A 14,185-nucleotide genomic window follows, 5' to 3' on the forward strand; every position below is an offset into this window, starting at 1 on the left:
CCAAATTTCGTGGAATTCCATTGAGCCATTTGAGCTGTAGCACTGTCTAAATATCCTGAGGTAAATTACATGACTAAAACACATATGAAAGTGTTAGAATGTGCAACCAATGAAAATGTTACTTTCATTTTGTATTTTTATGTGCTGACATTTAATTGGTTATGAACATGAATATATATGAAAAATGAGAGGGAAACACGGCCATTTTGAGTACTACTACCTGAGGTACATTTATAAAGGATTTCCTCTGAAAACATCAACTCCTTTCTGAAAGGTAATTTGTTAATTTTTAAGGGGAACTATGTTCTGCACTTTAAGATAAATTGGAAAAACGTGTTATGATAGTTTTTTACTGTCCCTCTGTTATAGTTATAGATTCAGATAGGCTTCTCTGTTATAGTTATGGATTGATTTAGGCTTCTCTAGTATATTTATAAATTTTCTTAGGCTTCTTCACATGCACTTTTTTATATTTCTACTTCCTGCCTGATACCATACACTGCCCAAAGATAACTTGACTGTTAAAAACTCAAAAGTACCTCTCTGAACTTAAACCCAACAGTGCCCTATCTCTACTGATATATTTATTTTTTATGCAATTTACAGCAACATAACGGAAGGAGATCAAAATAAATGTAATATTTCATTCGAACTTGATCTTCAGGACAACCCAGAGGAAGAGAATAACGATTCAGATTTTTTGGATCAGTCTCTTGATGAAGAGTTTCTCAAATATGTGGAAGAAATGGAATCATGTAATCCAAATGAGGACATTCCCAACAACATAATGTTGGAAGTCTTATTAAATTTTGAAAAATCAGAGCAATACATTTTTATTTAATAATTAAAAATTGTTCCAGACATTATTCTTTTTTATCTGTAATCAATGAAATAGTACCAAAATGAATATAATATAATGTGAGATTTATAGTATACTGTGCAATTTACTTTTGTGATACATAGTAAGTTTGCTCATAGTTACTTCCTTTCTCCCACTATATTATCTCCAAAGTGTATTTGACATCTGGTTTTCATCTCCTGCCTCCTTTCTCTCACAGTCTGTCTCTAATGCACGATATCACCGCCAATTTTCTATACATTTAGAAGAGATCAAATGTAATACTGGAAAACATCATAAGGGAGCAGGATAGACTACCTCTGATCCCCTAGACCTTCTCAGGGTGTGCTTATAGGATCTGTTTCTACTTTCCTGACAGACTATGCTATGGATTCCATATACCACAATAACTTCTGTAACAACATACAAATTATCTACAAAGGAGACGGACTACATTGAATTTAAAAGTCTGCATTGGTACCTACATGTTGGTACTTAAATACGCCACACAACACAACAACTCTATTCAGAGCTACCCTACCTTTAAGCACTTTAAATTATTATTTTACTGTTTCACTGAGTTTTCCCCATGTGTGGAGGGGGGGAGGTGTGTGTGGGGGATGTGTGGAGTGTGTCTGTGAGGTGTGTGTGTGTCTGGGGGGGTGAGGTGTATAGGTGTCTGTAAGTGTGTGGGGTATGTGGGTGTGGGTGGGGGTGTGGCTGTGTAAGCTGTGTGTGTGGGTGTGGGTGTGTGGGGTGTTTGGGTGTAGGTGGAGGAGTGAGTGTGTGCGGTGTGTGGGGGGTGTGTGTGTGTGTGGGGGATATGTGTGTAGGATGTGTGTGTATGTGTGGGATGTGTGGGTGTGTCTGTGAGGCGTGTGTGTGTGTGTGTCTGTGGGGGGGAGGGAGGTGTGTGAGTGGGATGTGTGGGGTGTGTCTGTGACGTATCTGTGTGTGTGTGTGTGTGTGTGTGTGTGTGTGTGTGTTGGGGGGTGAGGTGTGTGTGTGTGGGTGTGTGGGGTGTGTGGGTGGGGGTGTGGATGTGTAAGGTGTCGGTGTGGGGTGTTTGGGTGTGGGTGGAGGTGTGCATGTGTGAGGTATGTGTGGGGAGTGTGTGACTGTGGGGGTGTGGGGTTGTGTGCGTGTGGGTGTGTGTGGGACGTACTTGTAGGTACCTAAAACAGCCACAGAACCCAAAAGCTCTTTTCAGAGCTACTCTACCTCTAATCACTCAAAATGATTATTTTTCACTACTATTTTCACTATTTTTCACCAAAGTACGCTCCCTGGTACGCTCCCCGGTACGCGTACCGTGCGCTCCCCCCGCGAAAATCAAAAAAAAAAGTAATTTTTTTTTGGTCCCGCGGGACCCTTTTATGGCCCCCACATCAAACCTAGGGGGTCAGGGGGGGTCTACCCTGCCCCCTTTTGGTTATTTCCCCCTTTGTTTTTGCCACCTCTTGTGTCTCGATCCTACCGAGACACAAGATGGCGGCCGCTCCAGACTGTTTCGAATGTTTACAGACACCCGAGAGCCAATCAGCTTTCCGTGCGCAAGTCGCGTGGCGCGCCCGGAGCGCTCCCCGGTACGCGTACCGGGGCGCGCTTACAGATATATACATTTTTTTTAACCTAAATTACTCAAAATACATTGGAGCACATATCTTGAGACATAGCAAAGGCACATCGGGCTACCAGTCCCTACAATTTTGCCAAGTTTGGTGAAAATCCATTCAGCCGTTCGAGCTAAAAGTGCGACAGACCGCCCTATGGAAATTAACATGGGGAAAACACGTTTTGGGACCCCCTTTTATCTCGGCCCCCGCTTGAGAAATCCCCCCCCAAACTTCCAGGGAAGGAGCGGAGCGCCGCGAGGCAAAGTTGCTGAAAAATTCAGGCTGATTCCTCAACCGGCGCCAAAGTTATTCCAAATAGAATGTTGCGATTTCCCTATGGAAATCAATCCTAACTATAACTACCTACTGGCGACCGCCAGTAGGTAATATATATATATAGATATATATCTATATATCTATATATAGATATATATCTATATATATATGTATTGCACAGGAAAACCATTTTGACATGTCTATATCTTTTGCGCCATATGACAAATGTTGACGTAATTCTCCCAAAAAGTATACCGGCACTTATTGTTGTACTTTGAATGTTTCGGGGTGATTCCTCAAGTGGGGGGCGAGAAAAAAGGGGGGTGCAAAAAATGTAGTTCCAATGCTAATTCCAATAGGGATTTTGTCGAAGACTACAGTTCAAAACGCTCAACTGAATGAAACCAAGCTTGACACTAAGCTAGTTCTTGGCCCAGAAAGAGTGGGTTATTTGGTAAAAATGCAGTCAATAGTTTGGAGAAATAAAAAAAACCTAATTGTTATATATAGGATCGCAGATCCTCCGGGGGTCCAATAGTCTCCATGCTGGAATGTGATTAGCTGCCAACATTCAAGCAGGAAGTGTTGGGAGTTATATTTGGACTTGGCTTGAGCCGATTTCCACAAAAAAAAATAGAAAAAGAGAAGGGGGCCTGGTTAGGAATACCCTGACCCCCTAAACCTTTTGCAGGGGTCCTTGAGGGACTCCGCATGGATCCAAAAAGCATTTATTTTCAGATTATCTCACACTGGTTCTGCTGCTCCTGTCAAAAAATTATACAAAAATAAGCTCGGCCTCCCGTGCTTCTCTACACTTCCTGAGGCTATTTTGTTTGTAATTGGGAAGGCATCACGGACCCCTCTAAGGACTGCCAACTCCCCTTGGCCAACTTCTACTTTTAAAATGGTAGGGAGGGCGGTGCGGTCTTCCTTTTGGGCCTTTCTCAGCTCCGGGGACTACCACCTTCCTATGGCAGGTCCTACTATATCAAAGGAGGGGGTCGCACGGCCCCCTTCCTGGAGCAATATATGGCCCTGGGGATCGTCACCCCCTAGAGCCATCTACTGGTATATCCCAGGGTGTCCATCCAGGCACATAGCTGTTTGCTTTGACAGGTTCTGCCAAGTTACAGCAAACAGTTTGCTTCCAGCAAGGGAGAATGGAGAAATGCTCTCTCTTGCTGGAAGCCAGATGGCCCCCTTCCCTATTAATAAAAAATAAAATAAATGGGTAGGCCCCAGGGGATCCGGTCTCAATGGCTGAAATCTGGCAAGGAAGGGGACTATGCGGCCTCCCTCCCCCATTTGTTTATGGCTGGGCACCAGGGATTGGGTTCCTGAGGCCAAAATTGGCCCAGGAAGGGAGTCATGCAGCCCCCTCCTTTATTCAAAATGTAAAAGGCTGGGTCCCAGAGAATGGGGTCTGTGGGGCAGAAATCTAACTGGGGAGGGGGCTGCATAACCCCCTCTCCATTTAGCCACATGCACCCACTCACAAACCCACTGAGACACTCATGCACCCACTCATAGATCCACTCAGACTCATGCATCCACTCACAGGATCATTGAGACAATTACACACCCACTCACAGACCCACTTAGACACTCACACACCCACTCAAAGTCATGCACCCACTCATGCACCCACTCACACACCAATTGAACACTTATGCAGTCGCTCCCAGACCCATACAGATACTCACACACTCACTCACATACCCACTGATTCAGTCATGTACTTAATCACATTCTCACTCTCAAAGGTTACAGGTTACAGTTAGGAAATAAAAAAAACTTAGAAATCACTAAAAGAAACAAAGGTTACAGGATGTTATAAGTAGGAAGTAGAATTTGAAATAACGTAGAAATTCACTGACAAAAAAAACATTTACAGGGGCAGTATAGTTAGGCTCAGATTTCACTGGTACAAAACCAGAGAAATTTAGCAGTTATAATTATCTGAGCTAACTATAACGTATGCCCCCGCAATGCACCACTTATAAACTCACATATTACATCACTCATGTCTTGGTTGGTAACATCACTGGATACAATAGGAAGGATTAACTTAGAGGTTAAGTGTTAAGTATGCATGCAGTACACATACAGTAATACATTTAAAACACAACACAAAAAAATCCCACTCAAATTTAGAAAAATATTATGTGACAACAAAACAACAAAAATCCAATCAGTAGAACTGGAGTTAGGAGTTCTTAAAGTTTTTAGTAAAAACTAGTGCCTAAAAGATCAAAGCATCAATCACGGACATCTAGCCATGTGAGACCAGGTCAAAGTCGAAAAATATTGCTGACTGTGATGGTGGATTAAGCCCTGTCAGCTCTTACTTTCACTTTTACTTGGAAGAATTTGCAAGAAAAATGTTCTGAGAAAGTAAGTTTCAGTGGACCAAGTGTGTAGATGGTGTCGGAGGAGGGAGCGTCGTCGTCGAGGAGCCCGTGGATGAAGTCCCAGTGAAGATTTCTATGTCTTTTTTAGAAGTAAAATATCTCCAGCAGAACAAGATAGGGCTCTGTAACCGAAGACACCTTTGACAAAATACTGCAGAACAGGATTTTCCACTGCGGAGAAGAACGTAGCAGGAGCATCTGTGAAGTCAGGCCGAATGGCGATGCACCTTGGAAGAACAGATGAGCAGGTTTGACCCGGTCTTCCCTCAGTTCTCAGAGCAGTTTTAGCCAAATAATATTTCTTAGCCCCAAGTTTTGAATTTTGGCTATCCTGGGTTCAGGTGAAGATGCAGGAATCAAACAGCAGGGCTGGCCTATGAGGATTCAAGACAGGCTCCACACAGCAAAGCAGTCCTTACATGTGCAGCAAAGCAGTCTTGTTGAATTTACATCAGGCCACAGCAGTAGGCATTTCTCTGAGAGTCCTCCTGCAGGTCCAAAAAGTGAACTGAAGAATGGGAACGAGGGCCATATTTTTATACCCGGTGCCTTCTTTGAAATTGAGAGAAATTTCTAAAGGTTTCACTTTGAAGTGCCTCTAATTTCCAGGCTCATCGGCCATGGCTCTAAGCTGTCTGCAGAGACAATGTGGAGGTGACAAGCTCTTTGTGTGAAAGCAGAGCACAGCCTATTCAGTTGCAGGTTGGGCTGTGCCAAGCTATGCTCCCATCCAGCCAGCAGATGGCCCATCCAGCCACACCTAATCCCTCTATTGTGTGATTGGGAGGACTTCTCAAGGTCTAACTGTCAGTTACACACAGTCAGGTCCCCCAGGGGAGACTGCAGGCACTAAAATACTAAGGACAGGAAAATGCCAACTTTCTAAAACATTTTGGAGAACCTGGGGTGATACAATATATTAGGGAAAACAATGGTTCGCAAATATATTAATCAATAGAAGACACCTGTATTTCTCCATTAATTCATAGAGAAAAATAAAATGTGTATTTTGGCATGACAGAACAATTTTGTATTAAACACATTATGTTGTACTCAAAGCAAGACAAAAACATATTTTAAATTAGGAACTGGTACTGTATAACAATTTGTTTAGTAAATGTATGTGCTTCTTATTCATTATTATGCTTTTGGTTGTCATGAGATCCAATGCTCACACACATCTGAAGGAAGAGTGCAGTGAAAAGTGATATGAAAACAGACAATGTATCACAGATAAAAGACGTATGACTCCTGGTGTCTTTTCACTACATTTAAAGTTCCGGGAGTGGAGTCTATAGACGTCTATTGTCAATAACGTTTCGACCTCTGACAGTATGAGGTGATCATCTGGATGGGGCATGAGCACCCAGTATCTAGAGACAAGACGTACTATTAAGGCTCGGAATGGAACTAATTTGGGCCTGTATAAAAACAGAACTTGTAAAAGAGGATTTGCCTGGGATGTGTGTAGAACAGGAATCAATCCCATGGTGAACTGTTAGCCTTATATAGCAATGCTGGAATAAATCTGAGGTCAACCTGGAGGGCCATAGAAAAGAGAAAGAATTAATTGAAGAGGAGGCAAAAACCAAAATATGAAAAGGTACCTCTAACTGAGGACAAAGCAACTCACCCTATAGAAAGAGACTTGCAGTTCTTAATCGCTTTTGTGGAAAAAAACAGATTAATTCTCAATTTAAAGGATAACTTCAGAGAAAATGAAGGCATTTTTAAGTGCCCAAGGAGGAACAGCCCTGTGGGTAATTATAAAGCTAAATGAATATTAGAAAAAGGAAACAAATTGAGAAGTCGTAATCCCTATAAAAATATGTGAGGCCTACCCGAGCAAATGGCTGGCTCGCGACCAATTCAAATTTGCAGGCAAGAGTCCTCAATAGAGAAGAATAGCTTCTCGGGTACCTCCGTTGTTGAGCTGCACATCAGAGTGTGGATAAAAACCGAGACGCAGGGGCCGGATTAAAATTAGCAGTGTTACGAATACGCGCTTGCTCACAGGGACAGCGTGCATGCATTGTAACAGAACACATTAACAAGAAGCATGGGGAGCCGCACTGCTAACCCACAGTCAGCTAAGAATGTTTGCCAAGTAGCTAAATAAGCAAATAATAGTAAGGATGGTGCTACAAATGATGCAGGAGTATAGCACAGAGTCTTATGTTAGCAGATGGGATAATAGTTAAAGTACAAATTAAATTATGCCATGGCAGGGTACGCCAGTCCTATTGCCACCCATGAAAAAAAAGGAGAGATTATGCAAACTAAAGTTAATTCTGTCTGTGTAGGGGCTGTAAAAAACTCAAAAATAGAATGAAAGGGAGTCATGGCGAGCTGCAACGCTAGCCCACATTCTACTGAATTGGGCTACCAGGAAGTAAAAAGCTGAAATGCTGGATTCAATAGCATTAATGAAGACATTGTGTATTGATTAATATCTTAGTGAACCATTGTTTTACCTGATATGACTTTCTAAAAGTGGCATTTATAAAATCTAACTCAAAATTTGATTTTACCTTTAGAGAGTATTTTTAATTTCAATTTTATAAATACTAAACATGAAATGCATATCTGTTCTCAATCAAAATGTATCACATATGAAATCTAATAAGGCAACCCAATGTTATCCTATCGGATACACCTCACAGTAGTGAAAATCAAATGTAAGAGTTTTTCAATACCAGGACATGTAAAACTTAAAAGTCATGTCCAACCTTTTAATCATATTGAACTATGTACTATGGGCTACCTTGTGCCTGCCTCAGGGGTGAAAATTGAGTTATATTGCGAAGTCAAATTGTGTTAAGGGACTACATAGGTGGGTGGCACAATATGTGATGCTTGCCCACTAGTACCATTTAATTTACTGGCTTTCGGCATATGGTACACCACTCTACAAGTGGCATATAAGTAAATTAAATATGCCAAAAAGGTGTAAACCAATGCAACCTTGTTCAGGGGAGTGAACATTTTAGCCCTGGCTAGCCGTGGTAGAGTGACCAAGGTCCAAAGACCAACAAAAACAAATTTCAGTAGAAAAATTAAGGTAAGTAGATTAAATGTTAATGGGAAGGTCACCCTAAGGCTGACTGGTCTAACATATTGCATAGAATATTGCAATGGATTGTATTAACTATTCAACAAATTATTACATTACACAATGTTTTGTAGTTGCTGTGACTGATACATAAAAGGATTATACCAACAGCATTGGTCCAATAATTCTACACACAATTAGATTGTAAATTCACATATATCATCAAGAGCATCTCTTCAAATCCAGCAGAAGTGAAAGGAATTATTCCACTTTGAGACTCTCTCAGTGTTAAGAAATCAACACACCATGAGGGACCAACAGCTTTATCCAGGGGCTTGGAATTCGAGAGATGAGATCTAGTAGCTAAGCTGTCAACTTTGGAATCCTAAACTCTTGAGTTCAAATTCAGTCTTTGGCACTGGGCAAGTCGCTTAATCTCAGTGTGCCTTAAAATCTAATATGTCATGGCAAGTCTTCTTGGTGACACAGAGGTAAATCTTTTCATCTCTTGAAAATATGGCCTACCACTTTTGACAGAGAGTCTTGTGTTCAGGTTGATAAAGGGCAAGACGTAAACCTTTGCAGCAGAATAAACACAAAAATGAGGAAAAATGGTAATCCAGCCGAAAGCTTTTTTGAAGAACACTGTCAGGTCCCGAGATTCTCAAGTAGCCATAATAGTCCACCCAAGGTATCAGATTCCAATTCGGCAGCAAACAGTGAGTTCGTGGACAGACCGAGTGAGAACATGGAACTCCAAGATGGCCGCCAGGCTGGCCACCAGATTGGAGTCCACGTCTGCGGTCTAGTGTTTAGGCTCATCGCTAGCCGAGCCTGTGTGGAGCGCGCGCTGACCAAGATCTGCGCACTTCACTAGAGAATCTGCCCGGTGAGGAGTATCGCGTCCGTTCTGTTAAACTCAGTTAAGCCTCAGTTATATAAATAATTTAACTTCCCTATATTTTAGAAGTCCCGACCGCACAACCCAGCGGAACGTTTCTTCCGTAATTCTGAGGAAACTTGCCCCTTCATAATTCAAGTTAGGAAACGACCGCTCAACCCAGCGGAACGTTTCTTCTGTAATTCTGAGGAAACTTGCCCTTTCATAGTTCAAGTTCGGAAATGACCGCACAAACCCAGCGGAACGTTTCTTCCGTGGTCCTGAGGAATATCCAAGCGTTTGTGAGAAAGCATTCAACTGAAGTGAGCCGTGACAAGAACTTTGATGTCCAAGAACTCACCTTGAATCGGGAGCGTTGGCATCTCTTCAGGAAGGAAACCACGCTTGCCGAGCGAGTCAGCAGACACTGAAGAAGAAAGACGATAAGTGAAAAGCATAGCCTTTGTTGTTGTAAAATGAAAAAAACGACTAATTTTACGGTTGAACTTACCTTGTGAATAGTTAAGACTAGAGCAACGTCTCACGCCTAAGGAGTTGTAGTCCAGCCTCTGTATATATTCAGAAAATAAAAAGAAAATAAGAACAGGATTAAAAGAGACCTCGATATTTACAAGAAAAGAAACAGGTTAGAGAAAAGAGTTAGTCAGAGAAAAGTAATAACAAGATTAGAGAGGACAACTTACTATAATAATTTCTCTGGTCTAATTATAATTCTTACAGGAACTGAAAGACAGAAAAAGCTAGAAAGGCACCTAGGAGAAAGGAACTAAAAGACAGATAAACAGTGAGTATAGAGGGAACCAGAGATGAGGGTAGAGTAGTCATAGAGGAACCCATTAACAAGTAGAGGATATTTTCTGTATTACAGGAGACTACATTAAAAGAAATCTGTCACTACATGCCAGGAAAAGGGTACAGAAGAGAAAACTAATTCTTGGAAGCTAATGGTAGGTGTAAGTCAGGAGGAGTGGGTGGAATAGGAAAGGAAGGATAGGTTGAGAGTAATGTTATTTTTTTTTCCTTAAGGTTCAAGACAAGTAGTGGTCTTCGGGTCGAACTGACGAAAAGGAACCAACCAAGAAAGTCTCTTCTCTTGTTGTTTATTATTTTATCCAATTTCCCCCTTCCCTCTGAGGTAATAATTCAGAGACTTGTGTACAAGCTCTGGGTGATTGCCCGGGGTGGATTTGGGAACTAGCATCTCTGTTCCTGTGCAGCTACGCAAAGAGTATCCTTTATAGTCTGACAAACACAGACTAAATGGTGCAGAGTCCCAGAAAGTGTGGAGGACCCATTCCAGAAAAGGGATAGCAAAAAGAATTATACAGGAATAGGCAACAAGCATAAGAATTAAGTTGCAGCCCATATAACCCCAGCTCTTTTCTTTTTTATGAGAAAAAGACAATTAATCTGGAAGTAGCTTGAAAAGAGAATAGCAAGAACCAGTTTTAAAAAATCAGAGAGAAGTTAACATTCCCATTCAGAAAACCTTGACACAAATTCAAGAGATACAAGTGGTGCTGGAGTGGAATCGGGAAAAAATACTCTCATTTGAGGATTGCCATGCTGTGCACAGAATCCATGACGTCTGAGACACAGTCCTCATCAGAAAACACCTGTTGAGAGTAGACATTGCATTCGGGAGAAAGAAATAACACTGCTATTAAGCACTGAGCTGCATTCAATTCAATTCAATTTATTTTATTATGATTTGGAATTCCGAAGAATTCCACAAAACATTACAATAAAACATTAATTCATAAAAAACAGTATTAAAAACCCAAGATGTTACACCCTGTAATTATCCTACATTACACACAGTACATAATAATTTTTTCATTAAACCCCTACTTTAGTTACGAATAAATACTGAAATAAACAATTTTCCTAAAATTACCTCCTCCCTAAAGGGACTAATCTCTGTTAATCATTAAATACGTCACTCCGGGGGACTGAAATCTTCTAATCATTATCTGGTGAGGAACACTATTGGCTGACTCCCTAATTTAATGAAGCGATCTAGTCTAATCTACAATTACATTTGGGCAGCGCATGGTTAAGAAATTATGTATAGTTCATCCAATGTACGGTTAACGTTAATCTAAAATAATATTTAAAATCTTATTATCTTACATCTTATTTTTGGGAAATGAATTTTAAAATAAAATAAAATAGCGGCCGATTTTTATAAAATGCCATGTAAAGTGCCCATGCAATCTAGATTGTGCTGACACAATAAAACCTTAATCTTTATCCAGGGCTTATACCTGATTCGACCCTTTTGGCTTTAGCCCAAGATTAATAAACTCAACTACATTTATACAATTGTTATCCAATATACAGGCAGCAAATTAACAAAAGCAAAAGCAATTAAAACATTTCTTATGTCGAGGACAGAGAACAGTGTTAACAACAGATGATTTTGTAAAGTGGTACTGAAGGTGCAAGTATATTAAGATAAAGTGCTAGTGCATAGATGCCCTAATCCTGTACAGAGCCCAGAATGATTATCTAACATCAATATAACCAAAATAACTCGAAAGATGCACAAGAAAGTTAAGTAGCAAACAGGATTGTTAAACACACTAATAAATAAGTGTTACTTATCGTATGTTACACGAATTAAAAATACTTAAAGTGCTCAAAGGTGCTAAGACGAGGGAAGTTATACAAGGTACTACATAATCCACTGATCACCCTACTTATTAGCTTCTAATATACATTTAAAAATTCTTTTAAAAAGCAGAAAATCTTAAAACATATCTGTTCTGACGGGGGGTGCAGAAGACAGTTGCATGCCTGTTCTGCTGTTGAAATATTATAATGCTGAAAACCATGCCTTAGAAATTTGCGTCGTATTGAACTAAGTGCTGGGCACACAATCAAAACATGATTACAATCTTGGATACCACCATTGCATAAATCACAAAGTCTTTCATTTTTTGGGATTCCCTCCCAAGCTCCTGTTACTATCCTCAAAGGCAACAAATTCATTCTGAAGAGTAGAATCACTCTGCGTACACCATGATTCAAGTTCCAAAGAACATACGGCTGAGGATTTTTAATAATTGAGCTCTCCGCTATGCAGTCCAGTCTGCCATTCCCTCTGCATATTTTCAGATCTCTGTCTCGTGAGATCACATATATGGATTTTTTAATTAATTGCTTTAATGCTATTTTGTTTAAAACTGCTGCCCCTACTAAGTCTAAACCAAAAATGCTTAAAGCTTTTAAATAGTTTCTAAAAATTACACTTTTACACAGTAAATTATCAAAAATGTCCTTGTGCAATGCTAGCCTTAATAGATTTTCTTGACCATTTATCAAAGCGTTACACCACCTTAAAGTCCCTGCCAATGACAAAACATACGTTGAGAGAAGGCCAAATTCGAGCCTAAGAGCCGCGATTAATGCAGCGTGACTCAGGTTACATATTTGACGCCAAATTTTACCTTCCACTTTCTCGAACTTAGCCCACTCACATTCGTCAATTGTTTCACATGCGTAATTCAGGGTCGGCGGAATCTTTATTTTGTACACTGCAATAGTATGTGAAAAATGTCTTTTCCCGCATTGCTTATACAAGCGGTTAATTGCCGATGCTTGTGAAATAGCTTTACTTATGCAGTGATCTAAATGTCTGTTAGCAGAGCACCTATTTGTAAAAAAAATTCCTAAATAAGGATAAAATGTCACTATTTCCAGATTTTCATCCCCCAAAAACCATTTCAGATTTGATCTAACCTTACAGCCTTTCTGACTAAAAATCATCACCTTACTCTTAGAAGTGTTTATTTAAAAAAAATATTCATTAGTATACCTGACCAGCTCCGTCAGACGTCTTTGCAACCCGATTGGAGTTAGGTCCATGATGATTGCGTCGTCAGCGTACAGCAAACAACTTAATTTTAGATCACCCACTTGTGGAGGGTCCCCTTTACTCTCCCCTACCCGGCTTGGAAGGTCATTTATGTAGATTGAGAAGAGTAAAGGGGCCAAGAGGCACCCCTGCTTCAACCCGTTGTGGGTGGTGATTTTCTTTGATAGGCCTTGGGTCCCCCCTAACAGAACTTGAGTCCAGGTAGAGGATTGGAGAGCGATTATTACTCTTAACAAATTCCCTGGGATCCCCATCCTTATCAATTTCCTCCACAGCGTCCCCCGATCTACCCTATCAAACGCTGTGGAGAAGTCAATGAAAGCGGTATACAGCGGAAGCCTCCGACCCACAGGATATTTATCAATTAGGGTTTGCAGGACAGAGATGTTGTCTAAGGTGCCACTATTCTTCCGAAAACCAGACTGCTCAAGGGGAATTAGATTATTACCGAATACTCACTCTTGCAGGTGGACAAGGATGCTTTTTGCAATGAGTTTTCCCGTTGCGTCCAAAAGGGAGATTTGTCTATAGCTTGCAGGAGACTTTTTAGGGCCTTTCTTACATAGAGGTACTATTATACTGCCCTTCCAGGAATTAGGGATATCCCCAAACTTATAACAATGGACGAACAGGGGATGTAACACCTTTGCCCAATCACCACGGTCCTTTTTTATTATGGCTACAGGGACATCATCCGGCCCCATTGTCCCGAAGTATCTCGCCCCCTTAATGTATCCCTCAAGTTCGCTCATTATTGGAGCTTCTACCTCTTCTACAGAAAATGTGGACCTATTGAACCCCTCAACCCCAGCATCTATAGGATTGGGAGCGTACAATAGGGATATATAGGTAGATCATTCAGATTCAGAGATCAACATGGGCTGAGATTTTACTCTACTGTCACAGTATTTGGCAATCAATGCCCAGTACTTTCTAGTATCCCCCGAGAGTGCCACTTCCCGAAGGTTAATCCATTTTTCGTCTTCAGAGGCCCTGCGATCTGCAGCTATTTTCCTTTTCCGGACCTGTTTTAATCTGGATATCTCTTTTTGTCTTGACGGACATGGGTCTATAAATTGGGATCTGATCAACCCATTTATCTAATTATTAAGAGTTTTAATTTCATTAGGAAGTGTTACTTTGGGGGCGGCGCTATCACCTTTCATCTTTCTTCCCAACATTCTGACAGCAGTCATGACTCTTTCATATCT

The sequence above is a fragment of the Lissotriton helveticus genome, chromosome 4_1, assembly GCF_964261635.1.
Source record: "Lissotriton helveticus chromosome 4_1, aLisHel1.1, whole genome shotgun sequence".
Lineage (NCBI taxonomy): Eukaryota > Metazoa > Chordata > Amphibia > Caudata > Salamandridae > Lissotriton > Lissotriton helveticus.